The sequence below is a fragment of the Eptatretus burgeri genome, chromosome 1 (genome assembly GCF_056783735.1).
Source record: "Eptatretus burgeri isolate ZD-2024b chromosome 1, Ebu_testis_v1, whole genome shotgun sequence".
Lineage (NCBI taxonomy): Eukaryota > Metazoa > Chordata > Myxini > Myxiniformes > Myxinidae > Eptatretus > Eptatretus burgeri.
This window is the reverse complement of record NC_140961.1, coordinates 112,204,447-112,230,098: the sequence shown is the minus strand read 5'-3', so window position 1 is coordinate 112,230,098 and position 25,652 is coordinate 112,204,447. Positions and strand designations below refer to the sequence as shown.

Here is a 25,652-nt window from a genome sequence, read left to right as displayed (position 1 = left end):
CCAGTCATTACCTGGTAACATTACTCAAACAAAATCTCCACTCAACCCACACTAACTGGTAACATATGAACCGGGTCACACATTGAAGAAGTCATCACATTTTGTCTAATAATTGATATTTTTACAGGTGATATTTGCAGTACTGCATACATTACCATACGGATGAATAGATTTGATTTTAAGGTTGGGGGGAAAAGAAAAAACATTTATTACATTATTGTGTGAAATGAAAGTGTATTTTGAGTTGCAAGCTTCTCAGAATGTTGTCGTATAAATCACTTTTAAACAATATCGCCCGCATTTAAAAGTTTCGAGTGCAGGTGACGTTATCACTCACAACCGGTGTGTAGACTTGTGATGTCATCACTCACAGGATGACGCATCTCGTAACCTGGATGTTACATTCATCTCAGATAACCTCAGAGCACCTTCATTTTAGGAAAAAAACTACAGCACAGTACATAAAATGCTTGAAATGAGGTCAAACTGTTTCGTACCCTTTGACTTCATGCATTTGAAGCATTTATGTATTTTTAAGCAGCCCTGCTTCAATCAACTGATTTGCATTCCAATATTTATCATTTCACCACTACTACGACTACGACTATGACGACTACTACAACTCGAAGTCCAATGGCCTCGATCATTCCCACGTTCTTGTGGGGGTGTCTTTCACGAACCGGCTGACCGAGCCTGACGTTCGACTGATGGTGGAGAGAATTTGTAATTCGTTTTAGGTACCGGTGATAACTCGCGTAGTCCGCACGAAAGACACCGTGACATCTTTCACTTCCACCAGCAAAGGATGGCAGATGGGACAGCCAGCTTAACGTCCACCTGAGATAATTTAATATAAATACTGGTGTGACGTTGCAGAGGAGATGACATTAATTCTGCTGTTCCGCCTTCAGTGTGATAGCATGGTTGGCATCACAATCTGTGCTCTTTCTTCATGATTTCCCAATGTTTGATTTGTCAGTTTTATCTTGACGTCCATTTACCTGAAATATGGTGGGTCTGACCCACAAGGTGGGTGGGGGGGGGGGAAACAGAAATCTCCCCTCATTGCAAGTTCATCGAAAGGCGGCGTGCTCCATAATGCAGTGCCACCTGAGCTGTCAAGGCGTCAGTTTCGCTCGGATCAGATTCCACGAACAATCAAACCTAAAACACATGACGTGTCAAAGTGAAGCACTGTGCCATACAAGACATCCTGCATCCACAAGCCACATGAAGCAGAGACAAAAGAGAGGCTGCATCGGTGATTGCAGTGGCGTTCACATGTCCAATGACCACTGGTTCGATGATGTCGGTCTCTCCGGATTATCGGTTTGGACAACGTACCAGCTTTCGATCATTTCGTTTGGTCATCACTGGAGGAGGTGATACGGGTCGTGATTGCGGCATAGCTCAAGTGGTGGCGGTTCGTTGTTATTACGTTTTCCTGATGAGGGATATAATGGCGTTCATTATTACAATCACGATGATGTTGTTGACGATGTGAGAGGCGGAGCGAGCACTGAAACAGGAGATGAGTGGGCGGGACTACCGGTACGCCCGCGCGCGCGCGCGTGCCCCTCGCTCAGCGCGCGCCCGGTCCCGTGCTCGACCGCAGGGGCTGCGGACGCCACGGAGTACGACCACGGCGTGCGGTTCAGACGCGTTGGAAGGTGGGTCCGCTCACTTCGCCCCGATCGTTGCGGTCCAGTCGTGCTTGTCGAATCGTTCGGGGTATGGATCGGTCCGGCGCTGTCCCTCCACGCATTGCCATTTTTCTCTCTATCTCTCTCTCTTTCCCGTCCTAAACATGTACCGTGTCAGTCCGGGGGGGTTAGCGGAGACGAGGACAGTTGACGGCTCATGCGGTTGCTAGAACAGGCTGCTAACCGTCCGAGCTAGTATCCTGCGCCGCTGCCAGGCCGTATTCGCTCAGGTCGTTGCAGCCCCTCCTCCTCCCGCCAGGCGCAGTGTCCGTTCGTCTTTCCGCGGCCTGCAGGCTCCGCTGGACTCCTTTAAGGGGTAGCGTATAGCCACGTGCTTCCCGCCGTACGGGAGCGCGGCGAACACCGCACGGCACCGACAAAGACACTTCCTCCAGCTCACATCCTCCAGCTCACATCCTCCAGCTCACATCCTCCAGCTCACATCCGGCGCTGTCTGCGCTCCGTTACCAACACAACTCGCCTCAAACTCACTGACGTGCCGGGGTTATCCGTACCATACGAGCCGGAAGACTGCATGGTGTAGACTTGCAGCGGCTACGGTCAGGCAGGGTAAACGCAGGAGGGAACATCCATCGCTGGACATTTTCATTTGAAAGAAAGTTTCTCATAGAATGAAACGCGCACGTCTGACAGTCCGTGGCAATGGACGCTGGGTTTGACCGTGTGGTTTACCGATGAAGAAACGGCGACTAGAGGAAGATCTCTCTCCTGGCACAAGGCAGGAAGACCTCCCCGTGCGCGACTCCGTAACCACACGCACACTGGTGATTGTAAGTCTCAGGGAATGTAAACGTTTGTCGTGTTCGTCGCCATTCCCGTCAACGTGTACTTTGAGAGAAAAGAAGAAAAAAAATGTCTATTTTTGTGCGACGATTAAATTCTACGTGACGAGTTGGTTAAGTCGCCTTCAGTACGTTTTGAGGTGAACACAACTTTACCCACGCTGTCGACCATGGATGATGCTTCATGACGCACGTTTTGGTGGCGTAAAGCGCGCTTCGCCGTCTCCACGATGTTTGGTGCTTAAAATGGAATTACATTCTCAAGGTTTTTCAGATCTCTTGTTGTCATGCGATTTCTGCTTAACATTTCATGGCATGCGTTCGTGTGGCAATTGGAAGGTTCAAATCAAAATGTTTACGTTGTTCTATTAGGCCGTAGGATCATTTATATAATGTATAAGACCCGACTGCTGAAGGCCAATTATCTGGTTTGATCTGGGGTCATTTTTTTTTTTTTATCCATACATTGCCCTCGACCTTCTTCTGGATGAAAGAGGAAGCCATCCAAAGTTTGGTTGCCCTGATTCCTGCAGTGTCCAAATGCATAAACAACCAAAAATACAAATATACATACATACATACATACATACATACATACTAGCAAACACCATTCCTCACTTCACTGACTGGAATACAAAGGGGGTAGGGGGTGAGAAAAAGAAGGGAGAGAGGGGTAGGGGAGTGAGGGTGAGGGTGAGGAGGGGAGGGAGAGGAGGGGGAGTGAGGAGGTAGGGAGAGTTAGGAGGGGTGGTGGAAGGGAATGCAGCAAGAGGTGAGAGGAAATGAAGACAGACGTGTGGTGGAGCGTTAATTACGATTCATACTGTCTCATCATAATGATTCTGCATAGAATAACAGTGAAGATGGAAACAAAATAATATCTGAAGTCCATTTTCTATCTGGCATACTATAAATACTGACCAGAGACAAACACCGCCAAGACACACACTGAGATAAACACCATCCAGAGACAAACACAGCCCGGACACGTTCGGAAACAAACTACCGTCCGAACATAAACACCACCGGGTCACGTCCGGAGGCAAACTCCCGCCTGGACACATCCACATCCACATGCAGAGACAAAGATGGATACGTCCGGAGACAGAGACAAACACCACCCGGACATGTCCGAAGACAAACAAACATGGCTAAGACAATTCCGGAGACAAACACCATCTGGAGATGAACAACGCCCGGACAAGTTCAGAGGGAGAGGGAGAGGGAGAGGGAGAGGGAGAGGGAGAGGGAGAGAGAGAGGGAGAGGGAGAGGGAGAGGGAGAGAGAGAGAGAGAGAGAGAGAGAGAGAGAGAGAGAGAGAGAGAGAGAGAGAGAGAGAGAGAGAGAGAGAGAGAGAGAGAGAGAGAGAGAGAGAGAGAGAGAGAGAGAGAGAGAGAGAGAGAGAGAGAGAGATGCATTTTCTTAGGAGGGGAGAGTGAGGAAGGGATAGAGGGAGAGAGAGGTGGGGAAGGAGGAAAAATAGAGAAAGGTGAGAGGTGGAGGTGGTGTTGGAAAAGAGAGTGATATGTTGTGCTGAATGACAAAACACAAACAAAAAAAATCTCATGTCAGAACAGCCATGTACACAACGACACAAAATACTTTGTAAAGTATTCCGCTGGCACATCTACAAAAACTTTGACATCCCAGTTCCAGCAAATGTGTGGGTACATGAACCAAAAGCAAGAAATGAAAACATGGAAGTACTACTCGCGTTCGATCTAATGATCTCATCGAGCGTGAACATCGAAAACAAAGCATTGCAACCAGACATCACACTTGGAGACAAAAAAAAAGAGAAGGAGGCATTGCTAAGTGAGGTGTTAATACCAGTGATGTTGGACTAAACGATGCAGAAATCAAGAAAATGACCAAATCCCAAGACCTCAAGAATGAAGTGAAAAGATCCTGGAAGCGGAAGAATGCCAAAGTTGAACCAGTGATAGTTGGAGCTACGGGAATGATGACAAATAACCTCACAGAGATATTAAAAACCATCCCTGGGAATATCACCACAAACAAACTACAGTTCGAAGCTGTCCGGGGCTCAGTGACAATCCTGATGAGAGCCCTCGACACAAAATTTTGAGAACAGAAAACTTCACAACTTAGTCCATGAATCATGACCCCTTACCGAAAAAAAGGTGGATGCTTTGAGCCCGCCCTGGGAGGACTCCATTCCACATTCTGAAACCCGCATTTGTAGATACCAATCAATGACACACACACACACACACACGCACGCACGCACGCACGCACGCACGCACACACACACACACACACACACACGGCCGATATCGGCAATTTTTCGGGAATCGGCAGATTGGAGTCAGTGTGATTACCAACTACATTACTTACTGTATACAACCCAAAAACCTTGAGTAGCTTTCACCGAAAAAAACAACATTGCATTGAAATAGACATTTCAAGGAGATGTGCACAAACATTGATCTTTATAAACAACTGCAAGTGACGGGTGGCAATTTGGGAATTCAGAAAACACGCGAATAGGGCAAACGGCTCGGAAATCGGGTGTAATCAAGCACATTTTGCTTTGAAACTCACAAAAAGAAACATAACCATTGCAAAGCACAACCAGGTCAGGTATGGGAGCATGTGCCAGAACAGCGCGTTGCTGCTTCCACTTTCCGCCGGTACTCCAGGGGCCTCCGTCTGGCCATCCCCCATGCAGATGTCAGGCCCATCCCCATCTCCTTGAGATGATGGTCAACCTGCTGCAACCACGAGGCACGTGGTCGGCCCACTGGCCTCCTCCACTCATGAGACTCCCTCACTGAGAGAATCTGGTGAGCAGGATCAGCGTCAGGAAAACGGGCCACATGTCCATACAGCCGCAACTGATGCTCACGGACTATGCAGGTAACAAATCTCATCCGAGTCTCTCTCAGCAACCGCTCGTTGGACACAAAATCCGACCAGCGATAGCCAAGGATTCTCTGAAGAGACCTGGTACCAAAGGAATTAAGTCTCCGTCTCAGATCCTTGGTCAGAGTCCAAGTCTCGCATCCATAGAGCAAGACTGGAAGTACCAAGGACCTGAAGTCTCGGACTTTCGTCCTCCCACACAGGTACCGGCAGCGCCACACCCCATGATCCAGTGAATCCAAGACTCCCCAGGCCCGACCCAGACGTTTATTGACCTCTGACTCAGAGCCAGCAGAGACATGAATATCACTGCCAAGGTAATTGAATCTATCCACGACCTCAACATCTTCACCACGAACAGACACAGACAGGACAGCAGCATCCAAGATGTTACCGCAAGCCTGGATCTTAGTTTTGACCCAAGAAACCCGTAATACCAGCGGCTCTGACTCCTCATTCAGCACCTCGAGGGCCCCCAAAAGGATATCTAAAGTCTCCGCAAAGATGACTGCATCATCTGCAAAATCAAGGTCCGAGATCTTGACATTCCCAAACGATGCACGGCAGCTTGATCTCTCCGAAATCCTCCCTAAAATCCAGTCCATACAAGTGCTGAAAAGTGTGGGGGCAAGTACACATCCCTGATGAACTCCAGTAACAACTGGAAATAAGTCAGAGATGGTACCACCACACTTCACAGCACTCTCAGTACCAGAGTAGAGTTCAGACATCAGATCGATCAGTTTTGGTGGCACCTCACGAAGAACAAGAATCCTCCAGAGGACATCCCAATTCACTGAATCGAACGCTTTACAGAGATCAACGTCGGCTGCAAGCAGCCCCTGCCGAAACTCTCGTCTGCGTTCAGTGAGGACACGAAGTGCAAGGATACGGTCAATCGTTGACCTCTTTGGTGTAAAGCCTGACTACTCTGGACGCTGGTGCTTAAGCAGATGGTGGCGAACCCTAACAAGAATTATCCGAGCAAAGACCTTGCCCGGCACTGAGAGCAGCGTCACCCCTCGGTAGTTGTTGCAGTCTTGGCGATCACCCTTCCCTTTCCAGAGATGAACAACAAGGCCATTCTTCCAATCAGTTGGGATGATTCCTGTGTTCCAGGCAGAGCACAAAACTGCATGCAACGACACGAGTGCAGCATTTCCACCAGCCTTGAGAAGTTCATCATGGATGCCACAGATCCTTGGAGCTTTGCCCCGTTTCAACTGGTTCACCGCAGCCCGTGTTTCCACAAGCGAAGGTGGACCACAGTTGATTCGAGGGTCAGCAACAGGGATTGTAACACCCTTGACGTCCAACTCGACAGCTGGGGGATCAGCCTGGTACAACCGCTCAAAGTAACCGGCCCAGCGGGCCTTCACTTCAGACTCCTCTGTCAAAAGCCTACCACTCTCTGCTCTAACTGCAGTGCTCCGAGGGATGGGCTTGGATGAACGCAATGCGCGAATTCCCCTGTAAGCGGGACGAGAATCACCTGTCCGCAGGTGATGCTCTACCCCCTCACAGATTCCTCGCACATAGGCCTCCTTGTCCGTCCTCAGTGCACGTACAGTTTTATGCCTCAGCTCCCTGAACAGCTCAGCTCTGCCATTCAGCCTGGCCCTGCGACTCTGGTCAATGGTATCCAGTGTCCATTGAGAGAAAAATTCTTCTTTGCCCTGCGGTGAATTCCAAGACATCCACCGGCAACATTAAGGACGGTGGTCTTGAAGGCACTCCACAACTCTTCAGGACCCCCCAAAGCAGCCAGACACCCCAAATGTCCACTCAGCCTGTTCGCAAACTCCTCAGCTACTCTCTCATCCCTGAGCTTGTCAACATCCAGCCTTGGCTGGGATGGTACCATTCTCCAGGATTTAAGGTGCAGCTTTAGAGTTGCGACAACAAGCCTGTGGTCAGTATTGAGGAACTGAGCACTCCGGTAGACCCTGCAGTTCTGGATCATCCTCCAATGACCGTCAATAAGGACATGGTCAATCTACTTTGCCACACCACCGGCGTTGGAATACCAAGTCCAGCGATGAGCTTGTGGCCACTGAAACCATGAACCAGCCACCCTAAGTCCATGACTTCTTGCAAAGTCAAGGAACTTAGTGCTATTCTGGTTCATAGTTCCTGACCCATGGGGACCAACACACACCTCATAACCATCCCTTTCAGTTCCAGTCGATGCATTGAAATCCCTCAAGACTAGAAGTGTATCTCGTCTGGGGCACTGACAAACCACAGCCTCGAGCGTGGCGTAGAATGCATTCTTCACGGTGAGATCACTTGCCTCAGTCGGAGCATAAACAGAGACCAGGTAAATGACACCTAAGGAGTGACAAATCCTTAATCTCATAATATGCTCGTTGACCGGTGTTACCTCAATTATCATTGGGGCAGCTTATTGGACACAGCTACAGCAACTCCTTGGGTGTGGTAACCATCAGAGCGACCAGACCAATAGTAGTTGTAACCACCCACCATTATCTCTCCGCAATCCGGTCTCCGAACCTCAGAGAGAGCTGCAATCCCGATGTCCAAACGCTTGAGCTCAGATGATAGCAGAGACAGGTAATCATCCTCTCTTAGGGATAGGACATTCCAGGCACCCACCCGAAGGGACCTCCTCAGGTTAACCCAAGGAGACCGCCGTCTGGTGGACGACACCTCAGCACCACTCGGACACACTCTCCCGCAATCTGACCCAGGGATGTTACCCCGTGGTTTCCCTCCCATCATCAAAAATTGGGGGTCCCAACGGCTTTGCCCCGATCCCGTCATCCGGTGAGCTGCCCTGCGAAGGGAAGCTGCACAGGAGGTACTCCCACAGAGTGGGTTTTCAGATTTTTTTGCATTTTTGTGTTTTGCGGAATGAAGGGTTTTACGGTGGTCAGAGTGAAAATCCTGCCACCAACCTCCTAATAAAAAAGTAACCCAACTGAAGGAGGACGTCCGCAGACACAGTTGGGCACTAGATATGGATGGCAGTTGACTCACATGGACCTCCTCCGCCCTTTGACAGGTTTTGTTTTTAATCCTGCTGGCTGTCCATATCCAAACACCCTCCTCACCAGAAAACCTGGTGGGGGAGACCGTTTAGTCGCCGACAACCCAACCATGGAACAGGATAGTACAGGTTTACATGGTACCTGTAGCAGGTCACAGATCTAACCTAACCTGACATTGGTACTCAGGTCCATTCGTTATGAGTGAGAAAAGTGAAAAAAAAACTTTATCGGAAAGCACAACCGATTTTATAGAATCATATGAACTAAAAATTTAGTGAAAATTCACAATTCTAAAATTTGAGGTCATGTTCACTTGATCATGGAATTGTTAATAATCACATGTTTTAGAAACAGTCACGAGGACAACGCAAAACCTGATAAAACCTCAACAAGATACGGGATGAAACTGTACCACCCTGGCACTCGTAACAGGCATTGCATGCCGACATGCCCATAGAGAATCCCTGCAGATCCAAATCTACCCATTTTTGGCTTCAGACCAGGTCACTCTACCCTGGATATGCTGCTTCTGCTCTCCCAACAATGGATGGAGGTCCTCAATGCCAGACAGGAAATCCGAGCCGTATCCCTGGACATATCACGTGCTTTTGACATAGTCTGGCAGCCTGCCCTACTCACCAAACTCTCTTCCCATGGTATCCAAGGCCATCTCCACTCATGGCTCGCAGACTTCCTCTCCTGTCGCAGTCAACGTGTGGCCCGAAATGGAGTTCTTTCATCCCCTCTTCCTGTCCAGGCTGGAGTTCCTCAAGATAGCGTTCTGGGCCCTGTTCTTTTTCTGGTTTTCATCAATGATCTCCCCAACTCTCTGGAAAATCCTCTATTTCCCTTTGCTGATGACTCCACCCTCTGCCGTACCATCGGACATCCCTCAGACCGGCAAGCAGCAGCTTCTTCGCTCACTGTAGATCTGGATAAAATCACAAAATGGTCCAACACGTGGAACATGTCTTTCAATCCAGACACATATCACACTCTCACTATGTCTCTTCGAAAGGACCGTTTAGAACCCCCCCCCCCCCCATCCACTTCCTCAACAATCCTCTGGAAGAAGTCCTTTCTTTCAAGCTTCTGGGTCTCACTATCTGCCATGACCTTTCCTGGGAAAGCCACATTTCCAACCTCGCCTCCAAAGCCAGTCGCTGACTGGGAATCCTCCGTCGTGCAAAGTCCTTACTCGGCCCTCCTGAGCTCCTGACCACTTACAAAGCCTTTGTCCGTAGCCTGATGGAGTACAGCTCTCCCCTCTGGGCTGGTGCTCCTGCCTCCCACCTTTCTCGGCTTCACGCTGTAGAAACCATGGCATTTAGGATCATCGGCAACTCCTGCAATGAGGCTGAGTATTTGGGCCTCTCACTCAATCACCGTAGTTTGGTCGGTGGTCTTTCTGTCTTCTACCGTCTCCTCTCCAGCCTTGCCACCCCCCCCTGCTCTGTCTGCGATTTGTCCCCACATTTCCACAGGGCACTCAAGGTCCACCAACAACCCCCCTCTGGTAAAACTACCAAAATCACGAATCAATGCTCACCTTCACTCTTTCATTCCTCTTTTTTTCCCCGCCTTTGGAATAAACTCCCTTACTCCATTCAATCCCATTCTTCCCTCCAGGCCTTCAAAACAGCTGTTCACCACCACCTCTTATCGTCCCCCATCCAAATCCTCAATCTTTTATACCCCCGTTAATCCACTCAAGCACACTTCCTTCAAATTCCCTGCTTTCCTTCCTGAAATTTCTGTGATGTCCATCTTCTATTCCCCATGTTCCCCGTCCCACCCCTCTCCCTTCCACAGATCCCCTAATGTGTCGGTTCCCCACTGTTTTGTCCTTCCCACTCACACCCCTCTTGTCTCGTGCCTCCCTTGCTGTGCGTTGTGTGTTAGCTCTCACACGAGCCTCGACAAGGTTTTCAAAAAAAAAAAAAAAAGCACAACCGATTTTATAGAATAATATGAACTAAAAATTTAGTGAAAATTCACAATTCTAAAATTTGAGGTCATGTCCACTTGATCATGGAATTGTTAATAATCAAATGTTTTAGAAACAGTCACAAAGACAAAGCAAAATCTGATAAAACCTCAACCATATACGGGATGAAGCTTTACCACCCTGGCGCTCGTAACAGGCATTGCATGCCGACACACCCAAAGAGAATCCCTGTAGATCAAAATCTATTCATATGTACCACATCCTTGTGTGCTGTATATGTACTTCTACCTTGTAGTAACTGTTGACTGTACATCCGATTGGGACATGGACTGCACCGATATCGACTGTGGGGCACTCGGAAAGTGGCTTAAGCACTGAAGCAAGCACTCCAATGGAACGCCTGGCTTGGCAAGCGATTACCAATTGCCGTTGATAAAACCATGCACCCAGAAATGCCCAAGCAATGTCCAAATTGGACATATGAACACATTTTTTTATTTTGGCGTCGGAACTGCTGCTAAGTTGAAATCTGGAGCTTAAATGTTGTAATTTGGCCGAGTTTAAGGGATTCTCGAGGTTATGGCATGGACGGTAATGAAATAAAACCACAACCGCTGACATCTCCAGGCGTTTATAAGCATTGCAATGTACCCAGTGATTCATAGTTATGATGAAGAGGCATTCGATATGAGTGAGAAAAGTGAAAAAAAAAACTTTATCGGAAATTAATCGTTGCGGCCTGTTCCAAGTTAAATCATGGTTGAGCAGGCCAAAAAAACATGGCGGCTTCAGATCCCAGTTATGTAACACAGGAAACGCCTTAAGAACCCAAATAGTGAGGTCGCCGAGGAGCATCTGATCAAGGATATAATTAAATAACGCCATTGATGATCTTGAAAAGGGTGTTTAAATGAACCCAAACACCCAATTTTCACCATACACTTCCTCGGATTTCCTTTAGTATGCCTGAAAAGTTTTAGGCTGAAGGTTTCATGGCTTTGGAGTTATGTAGGAGACACACTGACACATACATACACACACACACACACACACACACACACACACACACACACACACACACACACACACACACACACACACACACACACACTAGAATATATATTAGTGCTTGGCTGATATCGGCAATTTTTGGGGAATTGACAGATTGGACTCGGTGTGAATGCAGTAAGTACTGTAGACAACGCAAAAACCTTGAGTCACTTTCACCCTTGTTTTGGTGGCATTTCAATAAACAAATTTAAAACAAATTTAAATTGTCTTGTCTGCATGTTGTCCAGGCCGAAGGTTTATTTTGCTCGGGGCCCCTGCGAAACCCGTATCCGTAGCTCCCTAGCTAAGAGCGGGTTATAGATGAATGATAACATTATCGTGAATGCTTTGCTTGTGTCGTATTCCCCGATGTGTACCCAAAAAATCTGGCTGAGTAATACGATATTTGCCGCCTTGAATTTATTCGTGCCGTGCTGAGGAACAATCGCTCGATTTGTGAATAAAACCAAATGAGCTATGGACTGGCAGACTTCGCTCGGTCTCTGATCAAATCCAGTCTGGAGCTGGGGTCTATATCCCCAACAGGTAAGGCACAGGGGTACTTTGGTATCGTGATCTGAGGTGCGTGACCCAAGACGTGTGCTGAACAAGCCGGCGTTGTAACCCCTGAGATGGCGGTGCTGTGAAGTGCGGTCGAATCATCAAATATATATATATATATATATATATATATATATATATATATATATATATATATATATATATATATATATATATATATATATATATATATATATATATCCAGAAACATATGTATATATTATATAAAGTCATGCTCCGTTTAACGACGGGGAAACGTTCTGAGAAATGCGTCGTTAAGCGATGTCTTCATTGTGCAAACATCATCATGGGTGTCGATTGCTTTTGAAAAGTGTGGGGGGGGGGACATTGCATGTCCAGACCACGAAGCCCACTTCGTGCTGGCGTGGACACAGCAAGTCTACCCTTGAGAATTATTGATTTTATACGCTCGTTGACATGCTGCCTTCTGATCACACAAATCCCTTAAATTAATCTGACCATCTCTCGACCATCTTTTTATCAAATGTAAGCAGACTGAGCGAAATTAATTAAACATTAATCATACACATTTCAAAGTTTCAAGTGTCATCAAAGAATATATATATATATATATATATATATATATATATATATATATATATATATATATATATATATATATATATATATATATATATATATATATATATATATGAATAGTTTATCAAGCCTCCTTCTCACGACCCTTGAACTGATTCACGAAACATAAACTGAAAACTAGACTGACATACAAATTGATATTACACGAGTACGGTCAACTTACCTTAAAACTTGCCAAAAATATGAACCCTCTTGTGTGCCGATCCAGTTAAAAACTTTGTAGCAATGTCTTGAGGGGTCAAGTGCAGTCAGACGATCTTGGTGAACATGACAGATCATGAGATGGTTGAGGCATTGTTGGGTCATTGTGGAACGTAACCAAGTCTTCATACGTCTGAGTGTGCTGAATGACCGTTCAGCTTCGCATGGAACTTGCTGGGGAAACCAATAGAAGCCTCAGCAAATGTTCTACCTGTGGGAACATTTGACGGACTTCCGGTACCATGTCTACAAATATCTTACGGTAATCCTCAACAGATGAACCACTGAACTGGTTACGAAAGAAGCCAAGGTCTTGCTCTAGGGAATCTGACAGTTCGGGATAATTGCGGACTATTTGTGGTTTGAATGACCCAGACAGGAGCATTTCACCCAAGTCCCTATACGCCATGAGGTCGGTTTATGTGAAGTACTCGTTCAAGTTCTCGGATGCGCTGTCAATGACTTTGAAAAATTCAACTCTGTATGCCTCCTCTGCAGAATTGGCAGTGTATTCCTGCGTGCCTCCATCAAGTCTCTTCGGAAGCTTGCACTTACGAGGGAGGGTCACTGGATCAAATTGGCAGTGCTGGAGCTTCTGTTGTGCTGCTTCGAAAACCTCCTTAAACGTCTGGTCGGTACGGAGAGATTGGAGATTCTGTGCAGTTACCTTTGCAGCAATAAGCATACCAGAGACGGTAACTTGGGAACCCTGAAGTGCCTTATTGAGGTATTCAAGGGATTGGAGAATGGGCAATGATGCAAACAGACCGAGAACACACTTTCCTGATGAAAGACAGCTTTGAATACCGTTAGCTCGCGATGCCGTGTTCGTACCAAAGTCATCACTTGCTTGTTGAAGGGCATCCAGTACCTCTTCATAGTTATCCAAAATCGATTTCATGGCAGGAGAACGAGTTAACCAACGCATCGAGCAAATTGGCCTCAGGCGTGTATGGCAAGGAGTGTCAGAATCGTCAGCGTGGATATTCAAGTGCAGATGCTTGAATTTTCCAGAGTTGTTGTAGATGTTGCTGAGTACCTGGACATAATCAAGGGCGTCTCTTATGAACGGTGCAGTTTGTAGGACTTTGGTTGTAATGAGTTGGGTGACATGAGCTCCACAGTGAACATAATTGGCCAGTGGTTGGAGTTTTTTTAGCTGTGCTTGACAGCCCTTGTACTTTCCAGACATGTTGCTTGCCCCATCGTAAGTTTGCGCTCTAAGGTGTTCAATAGGGAGTTGACACCGAATTAGGACATCCTGAAGCATCTTACAAAGTGATACTCCTGTTGTTGACGATACTTGGTAGAGGCCGATGAGATCTTCTTGAACATCAAAGGAATCCGTCACATAGCACACACACACACCGACTCCTGCTCATTACCCTGAATATCTTGCGTTCCATCAGTTACGAGTCCGAACTGAGTGGACATTTCATTCACGTTACTGCAGATATTTCTGAGGATGGCATGACTCATCAACTGTAGAATTTCGTTCTGAATTTCTCCACTTGTGAACATCGTCTTCCTTGACAGCCACGTCTTGAGGTTTACATCATCCTCTGCCCGCAACTGTAAGAGCATTTTGAAATTCCCCTCAGAGGCATCCTTCCCACGAATTGCAAAACCTTGTCGGGCTAAATATTGCAGTGAGGTGATAATCTTCAGAAGTGCTGACCGTGCAGATCTTTGCTCTTCCAGCAGTTTGCTGCTCAGCTGCACATGGACTCCAGGTTGACTTCTGCGACATTTCAGATTTTCAGAGGCAAGCCTACGTGTGTTTGATCGTTCGTGTTGTCTGAATTTTTCTGTAGCCTTTTTCCAGTTCCAAAACCCCTTTGAGACAAATGCGTCTTCTGCACAGCGGGCAAGTTCGGTGAGTTTTTCATGAGAAGCGTCCGTACAGGAGTGACAGAGTGCACTGCCGATGCTCTGATCAAAATGAAGTCAAGGAAAATCTTTGAACCACTGTTGTTGAAACTTCAAAACTTTCGGTTTGGCAGTATTTGGACTGGGATACAACTGACATCATGAGGTTGAAAAATCTGATCTGGGAAATTAGGCCGAGTACTCGCACATGCACTCTTTTCTGCTATCTTCTCCTTTGAATTGTCCACCTCTTTCTGGGAACTTGATTGCTCCAGGAGAGTGGTCGGGGATGTGCTACTTGATGCTGTCGCGAAAAACTCTGATATCCATATCCTCTATGAAACGAGAAGGGAATTACATTTCAGTTGAATAAATTTTGACATGTGAATTATAAGGGTTACTTTTGCATAGCAGGGCATTTTTAAGGTCAACATACTTTTGGCTCGGTCACTATACCTCCATGCACAATGTTGACATGCGATGAGCTTTGCGTAGCACATGTATAACTAAAAGAGCGCCGATACAAGTTTGGTTCTTAATTTAGCATCTGAGCTCCCAATTTAGCATTCCATGACTCGCTTAGTTCCCAGCTACGCACTTATTACTTTTGGTTAGGGTCAGATACCCTGGTATTTTATTACCTGGGATTGTTAATATTCATCATTTTATTTAATTTGCATTTAATTAACCAATGAGCTAAAGTTGAGTGAGATGATTATGATATTATTTGTTCATAGTTAGCGTCGTCGTTAAAGATTGTGTTCTTGATTTGCATGCCATCAAAAGAGTTCACCAAAGGAATGAGCTAAAATCAGTTGTAATGTGAACATTTATGTAATTCTTTACCTCTCACAAACCACGAGACCAGGAGATGAGGGATTAAGATCTGTTGCCGTCCGGACGTGCACTCTCTTCTTTCCAATTATTGTACATAGTTTGTTGATTTGTAAATAAGTTCATCATTTCCACTAGTGCATGTCCGTATGTGCGTGCCCGTACGTGCAAAAAAACAAACAAACAAAAAAAAAACGCACAACTTTGAAACCGCGTGCCTTTGTTTAAGTATCGTGCGTGCCCATACGTTTTGTTTAGGTATAGTGCGATACAAGTTAGAAAGGTGAAATAAACCATTTGGTCTCTAAAGGGGCCCAGAACTGTTGCGGGGTCGACATGGTGAAGAAGAAGCTGACGATCCTCATTTATTTTCAACACTGCATTTAAAATCTCTAATTTAATCATTCTAAATCACACAGTTTTATGAGACACCTTATTCTGTCTGTCTATCTTTCGTCTTTGTCCTCGTGCAAACGGAAAGTTATTCGGATGATGGCGGAAGAGAAATTCCTTCCAGAACGTTATTTTTCCGAGTAAAAATTGCAAGCCGCAGCTAAGCTACGAAGCCTAAGCCTTTTTTAATCGGATTTTCGAGGTAATCTCATTACAACCCTATAGATACTGTATAATCCGAGAACAGAATTCAAAAATAATTTTCCGTTCGTTTGACCGAACCGCTTCGGTGAATTTTGCATATTTTTCAACAGCTACCTTTTAAAATCTATAATTTAATCCTCATAAGTCAGACGACCGAATGATACCTATCGTTTTGTAGGTCTATACCTCCCCTAAGTCCAAGTACCGATGAAAAAAATATTTACGTTAACCGCCGCAAAAGCGAGTGAATCAGCGCATTGTATTTTATGTTTCCCAAGTATTCAAAGCTAATTTAGTCGCCAAAATACCCACTTTCCTTCGATTTTCACCCAGTTTTCAACGTTGCGATTTCGGCCACTGTTATCGACTGCGAAATAGAAAAACAGAATTACAAAATATCTTTCCGTTCGTTCGTGCGAGCCGGTAGAGTGAAACCGAGTCATCCTGCACAAGATCCACCATCTCAATCAGCATACCAGGCCGCGAAATATTTTATTGGCTTATAACTCGACGGTGCAAAGTCGCAAAAATTAAACACACACATCATCGTGCAGGTAATAATATCAGGCATCCGGCAATACAAGTTAGAAAGGTGAAATAAACTATTTTGGTCGCTAAAGGGGCCCCGAGCCGTTGCAGCCTAACACTGGCCGAGGCGTGGCGCTCCGGGCTATGAAGCCGCGATTTCTTGAAACACTCATAAAATGACGATACAAAGTCCGAAAACGTCCCAACATACCTAAAAATGTCCAGGTCACGTTCCCTGTTAGTGGATGAACAACCCAACGCTTGGCGAATTCTGCTTCGCAATAATAGGAAGAGCCAACATCAAAGGTTGAAAAAGCAACGTCGCTATGGACGTCTGGCCGGTGGGTGACCATGGCTTGGGAAGCACGGATTCTCAATGTTGAATTGTTAACCTATCAACTTTAATAGAACTATAATGGACCAATAAAACTTTAATAGAGATTTAAAAATTTATTCTTGTATTTGAGGAGAATCTCAGCCTGGTTGTACTAGAGCAGCTCGTTTTGTGTTACGTAACTTGAGTTCAATGAAAAAAGTGTGGGGGGGGGGAAAATCGATATGTTGTCCCCACCCCCCCCTTGATAAAAAGTGGGGGGGGGGCATGTCCCCCTCGTCCCCCACCAATCGACGCCCATAAACATCATAGTGTACTTACACAAACCTCGATGGTATAGCCGGCTACACACCTCGGCGATATGGTATAGCCTATTGCTCCTCGGCTACAAACCTGTACAGCATGTTACTGTACTGAATACTGTTGGCAATTGCAACACAATGGTAAGTATTTGTGTATCTCAACATATCTAAACATCGAAAAGGTACAGTAAAAATACAGTATAAAAGATTTTTTTTTAAATGGTACACCTGTGTCGGGCACTTACCATGAATGGAGCTTGCAGGATTGGAAGTTGCTCAGGGGGAGTCAGTGAGTGAATGTGAAGGCCTCTGACATATACTGTACACTATTGTAGATTTTATAAACACTGTACACTCAGGCTACACTAAATTTATAAAAAATATATATATATATATATATATATATTTTTTTTTTCTTTCTTCAATAATAAATTAACCTTAGCTTACTATAACTTTTTTACTTTATAAACATTTTAATTTTTTTTTTAAACTTTTTGAAGAACGCTTAGAGGCCATGATGAACAAAACAACATGAGATTAAATCAAGCACACGGAAAAACGATGCAATCAAGAGACGCGGTAAACACGAGATGTATGAGGCTGCTGCGTAACACGGCACACTTTTACAGTAAACTTTTTGAGCCGCGTCGCATTGCGAACGCTGGCTCAAAGAGAGCTCTGCATTGTTCTTCTTTTTCCTCTTCTTCTAGTGAAGACAAAACCTTAATGACATGGCTCTTGGACACATTTGTCCTTGTTTTATATGTAGAAAGAGTACACTCTAAAGTCTAAACTAATGATAAAAAGTACAGTATAGTAAATACATAAACCAGTAACATAGTTGTTGATTATCATTATCAAGTATTATGCAATGCACACAATTGTATGCGCTATACTGTACTTTTATATGACGCAGCGCCATGACGGCTATGACATCACAAGGCGATAGGAATTTTTCAGCTCCATTATAATCTTATGGGAACACCGTCGTACGAGGTGTGTTCAAAAAGTATCCAACTTAAATTTTTCGTGCGTAAACAAATGAAGCTAGGGAGGCGTGGTTTGGTGCTCGTATGTAGGTGATCCTAATCCGTATGCGCGAATATTTTCCCACCTGCAGAAGCTGTCAGCCGCCGACAGACCGCCGATGAGTGAGGAAGTGTAAGTGAGCGCCGTCAGATTTTCGTTTTTGAGAAAATGACGGAAAAACTTAAACAACGCTACTGCATCAAATTTTGTGTAAAGCTTGGCGATTCCAAAGTGGAAACAATCCAGAAGATTCAACAGACCTTCGGGAACGAAGCAATGGCCACCACACAGATAAAAGAGTGGTACAACCTCTTCAAAGATGGTCGCACATCAGTGGAAAGTGAAGCATGTTCTGGTAGGCCCTCAACATCCCGAAATGAGATCGTCATTGACCAAGTGAGGACCCTGCAGATACAGGATCGTCGAATCACGATCAGAGAACTTGCAGACGAGGCGGGCGTCAGCATTAGATCCGTTCATTCCATTGTGACTGAGGATTTGGGCTTAAGGAGAATCTCAGCGAAGTTTGTGCCAAAGCTGCGAACGATCGAGCAGAAGCAACTCCGTTTGGAGATCGCACAGGACATGCTGGAGACTGTGAACAGCGATCTCGACTTCTTCAACACAGTGATCACTGGCAATGAGACCACAGTGATCTGTCATTTTATCAAAAACGAAAATCCGATGGTGCTCACTTACACTTCCTCACTCATCGGCAGTCTGTCGGCGGCTGACAGCTTCTGCAGGTGGGAAAATATAGATCGCCGCCCGGATAAGTCCGAGTCGACGGGTCCTTGTACAAGAACCGAAATACGCCAATGGGCAGACCGCGTAGGATAGAGTCGATTGCCAAGCTTAAATTTACCTAAATACCCACGTGATCCAACTACCAGGGTATTCCACCCTCGACGGAACTCTTATGGAACAAGCCGCTTAAGCAGCTTGTCCCGTGCACGATTCCGAGCGGCTTAATGGCCGAGAACCGTCGGTCCAAATGTCCCCCTTTTATGGCGAACCAACGGCTTTCTAACTCCCAACACACGAAATGCTCAGTCAATGAAAGAATTGACGCGACGAGCTGAAAACATTTAACAATTTGGGTATTTATTAATAATAATGGGGAACTCAGGAAGCACGTAAGAGCAGAACTATACTGACTATACGAAATGCAATGCAAACATTTACAGCACACAAAGCACTTAACAATTTCCTACTTATTAGACGGGCCAACGGACACACGTATGCACGGACATAAGTACGCGCGCGCGCGCGCGCGCGCGCGCGCGCACACACACACACGCACACACACACACACACACACACACACACACACACACACACAAAATAAATGGTGCCTGAGGCCTTTAATAACGAGCTCCAGCTCGGAGAACAGGTGAGCTGAAACCCAGAACCTATCTCGAACCTCTCCATCTCGTGTGGTCTTCAAGTTGTTCGGACCCGGGCTCCAGCGAGAGCGAGCTGGATCCAACCGCCATGAGCTGCGATCCTTCCCGAGGTCCCACGAATCCTCCCGCGCTTCTCAACACGTACTGGTGAGACGAGGTGCCGATCCTTCCCGTTGATGCGCCGCTTCCCCGAGGAACCACCTCTAAGATGAGGCTGATGAGTCACACCAAGCCAGGAACCAAAGGGAGAACAAAGAGCTCCACGAACCAAGAACAAGAAGCCACCACTCGCAGCTCAAGCCGAGCGACCAGCTCAACTCTCTTCCAAACAAAGCAGCTCGAAGCAAAAAGCTCTCCTGAGCCAAGCAGGACCCAACGGCCTGCTGAACGACCACTCAGCAGAAGCAAAAAGCTTCCGCAAGCCTCAACCCTAACCCAAGCCAAACAGGACCCGATGGCCTGCTGAACGACCACTCCTCAAATAAAGAAAGGATCTCCTCTTATCGTTCTCCGCCCCGTCTCCCGCGCCCGGAGTGACTCACCCCCTCGTGCTCCATCCCCCGCTCAACCACGGGTGGGATGGAGTTGTTTACGTCCCGTGATTCAGGAAGGGAGGGCTCTTCTTTCTCTTCTCAGAAGAGGGGGACGGACGTCTCCATTGTTCGCTCCCTAACTATTAAATCAATCCACAGCGCATCCAATCCATTTCTAAACATTTAAACAATGGAAGGGGAGCTATCTTGGGAACAAGCACTTATCGACATAGCTGACTAAAGGAACCTGTATGTTGTGTGCAATCGAATTCCAAATTCGTAACAGTATATATATATATATATATATATATATATATATATATATATATATATATATATATATATATATATATATATATATATATATCAAGACATATAGTACAGCAGATACTACACTGCTCGACACTGTCTCATGAGCTGGAAACCTACAGTCATCCTTCCTGGGCCTTTTCCAGGAGGACTAATCATGGGTGGCCCCATCAATGCTTCTTGCACCATGGGTTGGTGTCGGCTTACTTCATCATAGTCTAAAGCTGGTCTCTCTCTTCTGCCAGAGCTAGGTAGATGCACTCTCAGCTTCTTGTTGCATTTTCTTTGTTGTTGTCCTTACCATCAAAGGTGTGGCGCCCATTGACTTGAAAATTTTGAATGGAGATCTGGCCACAAAATCCTTGTACCCGACTTCTCCTGGAAATCGGAGACATGTCCATCCTCATTCCTCAAACTGTGCCTTTAGGTCTGCATACTTTGCGCTCTTCCTTTTATATGCCCATTCCAAATTGTCTTCCTATGGGACTGTGAGCTCCATGGTCATTACTGTCTTCTGGGGAATGGACCACACAACCATGTTGGGGTGCAGATTGGTCAGGAGAACCTCCACTGGAGAAGTCCATTTTTTAGCCAGGTCAACTTTAAGTTTCCACTCTGCTTTTTCCACAAGCAGTGATTGCCTTTTACACCAACCTAGGGGTTTGTGAGCTCCACTGCCTGCTGGAACAAATCTAATAGACTCCTTAGGCAGAACTACTGTCTTATTCGCTTTCACCTGTAGGTCCTCCACTGTGGTGGCTAGTTAAGTCTCCATAACACCTGGTTATGTCTCCATGTCCATCTCTGCAGGAGATTTTCACAGCCAACTAGAACATGCTCAAGGGTTCCTGGCTTTCCACAAAGAGCAAAGACATTGGACTCTGCAAATCTCCTTTTCTGAAGATTGACAGGAGTAGGCAGTAGGTTGTATATGCGTCACAGTAAGAAACCTATTCTCATTGATTCCATTTTCCACAACTACTGCCAGTTGAGTTTTTGCTATGCGACTGCATCCCATATTCTCCAAGCTACTTGCTGGGACAACCTCCATGGTCTATGTAACTCTCATTCTTTCCTTTTCATGCCTCATCCTCTCTATTACCATATTTCTTCCTTGCTCACTTACAACTGACCACCACCTGTTTTTCTGCCATCCTATCCCACATCTACTCTGTTGAACAGCTCCCATTACTATTCTAAATTTAGTGCCTCCTCCACCTTCTGCAGGACCTTAGAGACATCCTACTTTCTTCCTGTATATACCCCAGACTGAGTATTCCGCATCACTGGATCTGAAGCGTCTCTTCGCACAAGGTGCAACTGGGCTTTGCAGCACTTTAACTCCTCGATTCCCAATGTAACTGGCAACTGCACCTTAGTGCTATTACTATACAGAGCCAGGGTAGCAAGAGACCTCAGAACACCCAGCCATTTCCTGACAAAGCAAATAATTGCTCTTTCCATTTTCTCAACTCCAGTTACTGTGATCTCATACACCTGCATTGGCCACAAAATGTGTGGAAGCAGACCAAACTGAAAACACCACAACTTAAACTTACCAGGTAACCCTGAATTATCAATGGCTTCTCGTCCTTCTGCAACTCCACTTCATGGTGGCAGTGGGTTAAGAGTAAGGAATACCACCTTCCAAGACTCTTTACAGATTCCTCCTTCACAGTGGGAATGTTCTCTCCAGCAATCTGAAACCTTACCAACTTGTACTTTCCCTTTGCCGAAGACAAATTCCTGCTCTTCTTAAGATTAAACTTCATCCGACTCCATAAAATTAACTCATCCAGTCTGGCTAACATTCCCTTCATCACCTTTGTTTCATCCATGATTAATGTCATATCATCCATAAAGAATTGCATTGGGGGAAGAACTTGGCCTGATAAGAGCTCTATTCCCTTTCTGCAACCTTCGCCTGCTCGAACAATCAACTCCATGGCCATAACAAACAACAAAGGTGATACAATACAGCTGTTGCTTGACATCAGACCTCATCTCTACTGTATAATGTATGTTAAAGTATCAAGAGTTCTCCATCATCCATTCCTCTGCCTGTCATGCTCGTTTTGCTGGGAACTCATTAAGGCATTATGTCTTGCGCTAGGCCTCGGTGGATGTGCACATAATTTCGACATCCAGCATTCAACCCATCCCATTCTTATATATTTCTTTCAAGCTTTTCCTTTGTTTACGATGGTAGCATGGGGGGTTGAAATGTGAACCAGTCATGATGGTCGGGAGGGGGGGTGGGGGGGGGAAGGGGTTTTAATGAGTGTTGTGCTCGATTATAGTATTTGTTGCTCTGAGGGCAGCATTTTTGTGAGCTGCCTTGGAGGCAGTGCTTTTTGTATGCACGCTTGGCCGCCTTGATAAAAGCTGTCCTGCACAGAGTCTGAGTTGGAGTTTAGATACATGGGTATTTACTGGTGTAAATCCCAGATAGTCCCCCTCCTCCTCAGGCACATGTCTAGGATCCTCAAGGGAAGACCTTGATGATGAGGTGGGATAACTGGAAACTGAGATGGAATTAAGTAATGATGGGATGGGTAAGGTTCGCAGCTGCATGCAACAAATTTGGCCTGACCTTCAGTCTCAAAAAGACGAACATCATGGGACAGGATGTTAGCACCAACCCATCGATCAACATTGGTGCCCATACCTGGGAAGTGGTCCAATAGTTCACCTCTCTAGGATCAACTATTCACCAGCAACCTATCAACACCGAGATTAACAAACAGATCGGGAAGGCATCAGCTGCCATGGCCAGATTGGCAAAAAGGGTTTGGCAAAATGAGACACTCACAAAAGAGCACCAAGGTACGAGTGTATCAGGCATGTCTTCTTAACACTTTGCTCTATGGCAGTGCGACGTGGACAATGTATGCTATCCAAGAGTGCCGACTTAATGTATTCCATCTCCATTGCCTGAGGCATGTTCTTGGTATTATATGACAGGACCACATCCCAAACACTGACATCCTTGAGCAAGCCAATATCCCAAGCATGTTTGCCATACGGAGCCAGCGTTGTTTACGATTGCTTGGCCATGTGTGTCATATGGAAGACGACAGAATTCCAAAGGACGTTCTGTACAGCGACATCATGATGGGAATAAGTCCCAAAAGCCACCCAGTGCTCCACTACAGGAATGTCTGCAAACAACATTGATCTGGAGACCTGGAAGCCAGTGGCCAGTGATCATGCCAGCTGGTAGTGCACAGTCAAACAAGGACTCAAGAAGAGAAGTGGAACACAACTTGGCAGGAGAAAAGACAGTGGTGCAAGGAAAGAGCAAGCAGAATGCCAACTTCAACGACTAGCTTTTCCTGTAATATCTCAAAACAAAGACCGTCATTCTAGAATTGGGCTCCATATTCACAGCGAACACAACTCCATCAAGCAGTGACCTTATGATGCTTAGCTATTGTCTCTTGAGATAAGGAGGCCAATATATATATATATATATATATATATATATATATATATATATATATATATATATATATTTTTTTTTTTTGAAAAGAAGACCCAATCACATCCCGCACCTGTCACTGGAGGGAGTAACCAATTACCCAAGGTGGTTAGGATTATATAAAAATTGACTCCTCCCAAGCTCTTCCAGCTTAAGAAAGCTGCATCAAGCAACTATTAAAATCTCACAAGGTAAGCCTGCTTCTGTTTCAAACCCATCCCTCGAGTTCCTCTGTTGCTGTAAAGACATTCACAAATATATATATATATATATATATATATATATATATATATATATATATATATATATATATATATATATATATATATATATATATCTCCACAAAAAGGGGAAAAACTGTGGTGCATGAACCATGAAACCTACAATTGTTTATTTTTTTTACCCCTCCCCCCTTTCGACTTTAAAAGTATAAATGAGGAATGGGAAACAGGCAGGATGAGAATTCCCATATATGGGAGTGAGTCATTGAGTTCTTTCTTTAAAATCAAATACTGAATATATTTAAGAACTCCTTGCGGCTCTGTGTCTAAAGAAAAATATGGTGTCTGGCCCGACATCAGTTCTGTCATAGGTTCACGTGATAATATATTTGGAAATTGCTCAATGCTCAGGATACCTGCAGAACGGTTGCTCCATTTATTCAGAAGATAGATAGATTTGACATCCAGTCTGGATTAAAAAAAAATCCAAAGAGCTTGCAAACCTCATGTATACCCTCTGCTCGAGCTTTCATTTCACCTGCCATCCTGTCTAGTACGTTGAAATGCACATTTACTTGGTAGTGTTGAACAGGCGTGTCTGGCTAAGCCATTGAGCTGAGCCCGATATCAACCACTTCCCGTTTCCCCGTCTCTCTCTTTCTCTTTTTCTTTGACAAATGTTAAAGACCGAAACGTCAGCACCTTTTCATCTTTCACTGCGGACAAATCAACTGTTTTCTTCTTGGCTTTATTCTCTTCTGCCATCAATGCAAACCGCTAGCTCTGTGCTTGAATTATAAACTACATGAACGATTGAGATATTGAGCTGTTGGGCTCACCAGGTCGACAGGTGACTCACCTGACCCGAGTGATCTTTAAATCAGCCTCCTCTTCCTCCAAACCTTGGGACACCCAGAAATACTTGGCTCTTTCTATGTATACTTCAAATTTGTTCGCATTTCTCAGTGCCTCCAAAGCTAGCGCTGCCCTCTTGAAATGGTTGAGGACAATGAACAGATAATTCCTATCGAGTTGTCAGAAGCAGTTGGTAGCATCCATAATGAACAAGGCATCATTCCACCAAAGGAGAGAGAGAACAAAAATAGGAAGTTAATGTTGTTTTTTTACACTAATTGTAGCTTTGAAGAGGTTAAATCTTCGTGTTAGTTGTTTTGCGTTGCAGGCAGAAAGTGTTAGGTCCTTCTCTCTTCCTCTTCCTTTATTCAGTGCCAGATTTATGTTTGTCGCTCATGCACGACATGATTTCGCTTTCAGACAAAGGCCAAGAGTAGCATGTGATTCACTGGATCTGTGCAGCTTCAGGCAAAAATGCTTCAGTTAGAATTATTGTATATGAGAGTAGTACTCACAAATCTGGAGACGGCGATAGTTCATGAGCAATCCACATGGTTCGCCTTTTTTATT

General features: G+C 45.3%; 1 protein-coding gene across 5 annotated transcripts in view; it reads left to right on the top strand.

Annotated features, from left to right (window-relative positions):
• The first annotated feature begins 1,478 nt into the window (after nucleotides 1–1,478).
• The window catches only part of LOC147035194 (transcription factor HIVEP3-like), a 134,072-nt gene continuing 109,898 nt past the window's right edge, over nucleotides 1,479–25,652 (top strand). For 3 of the 5 annotated variants that reach the window (XR_015061645.1, XR_015061643.1, XM_085895150.1), the window contains exon 1: nucleotides 1,482–1,670. The gene's annotated coding sequence lies outside the window, so the exon portion shown is untranslated. Of the gene's footprint in view, nucleotides 1,671–25,652 lie in introns of all 5 variants that reach the window. The other 2 variants (XM_085895164.1, XM_085895155.1) reach the window with 1 other exon arrangement.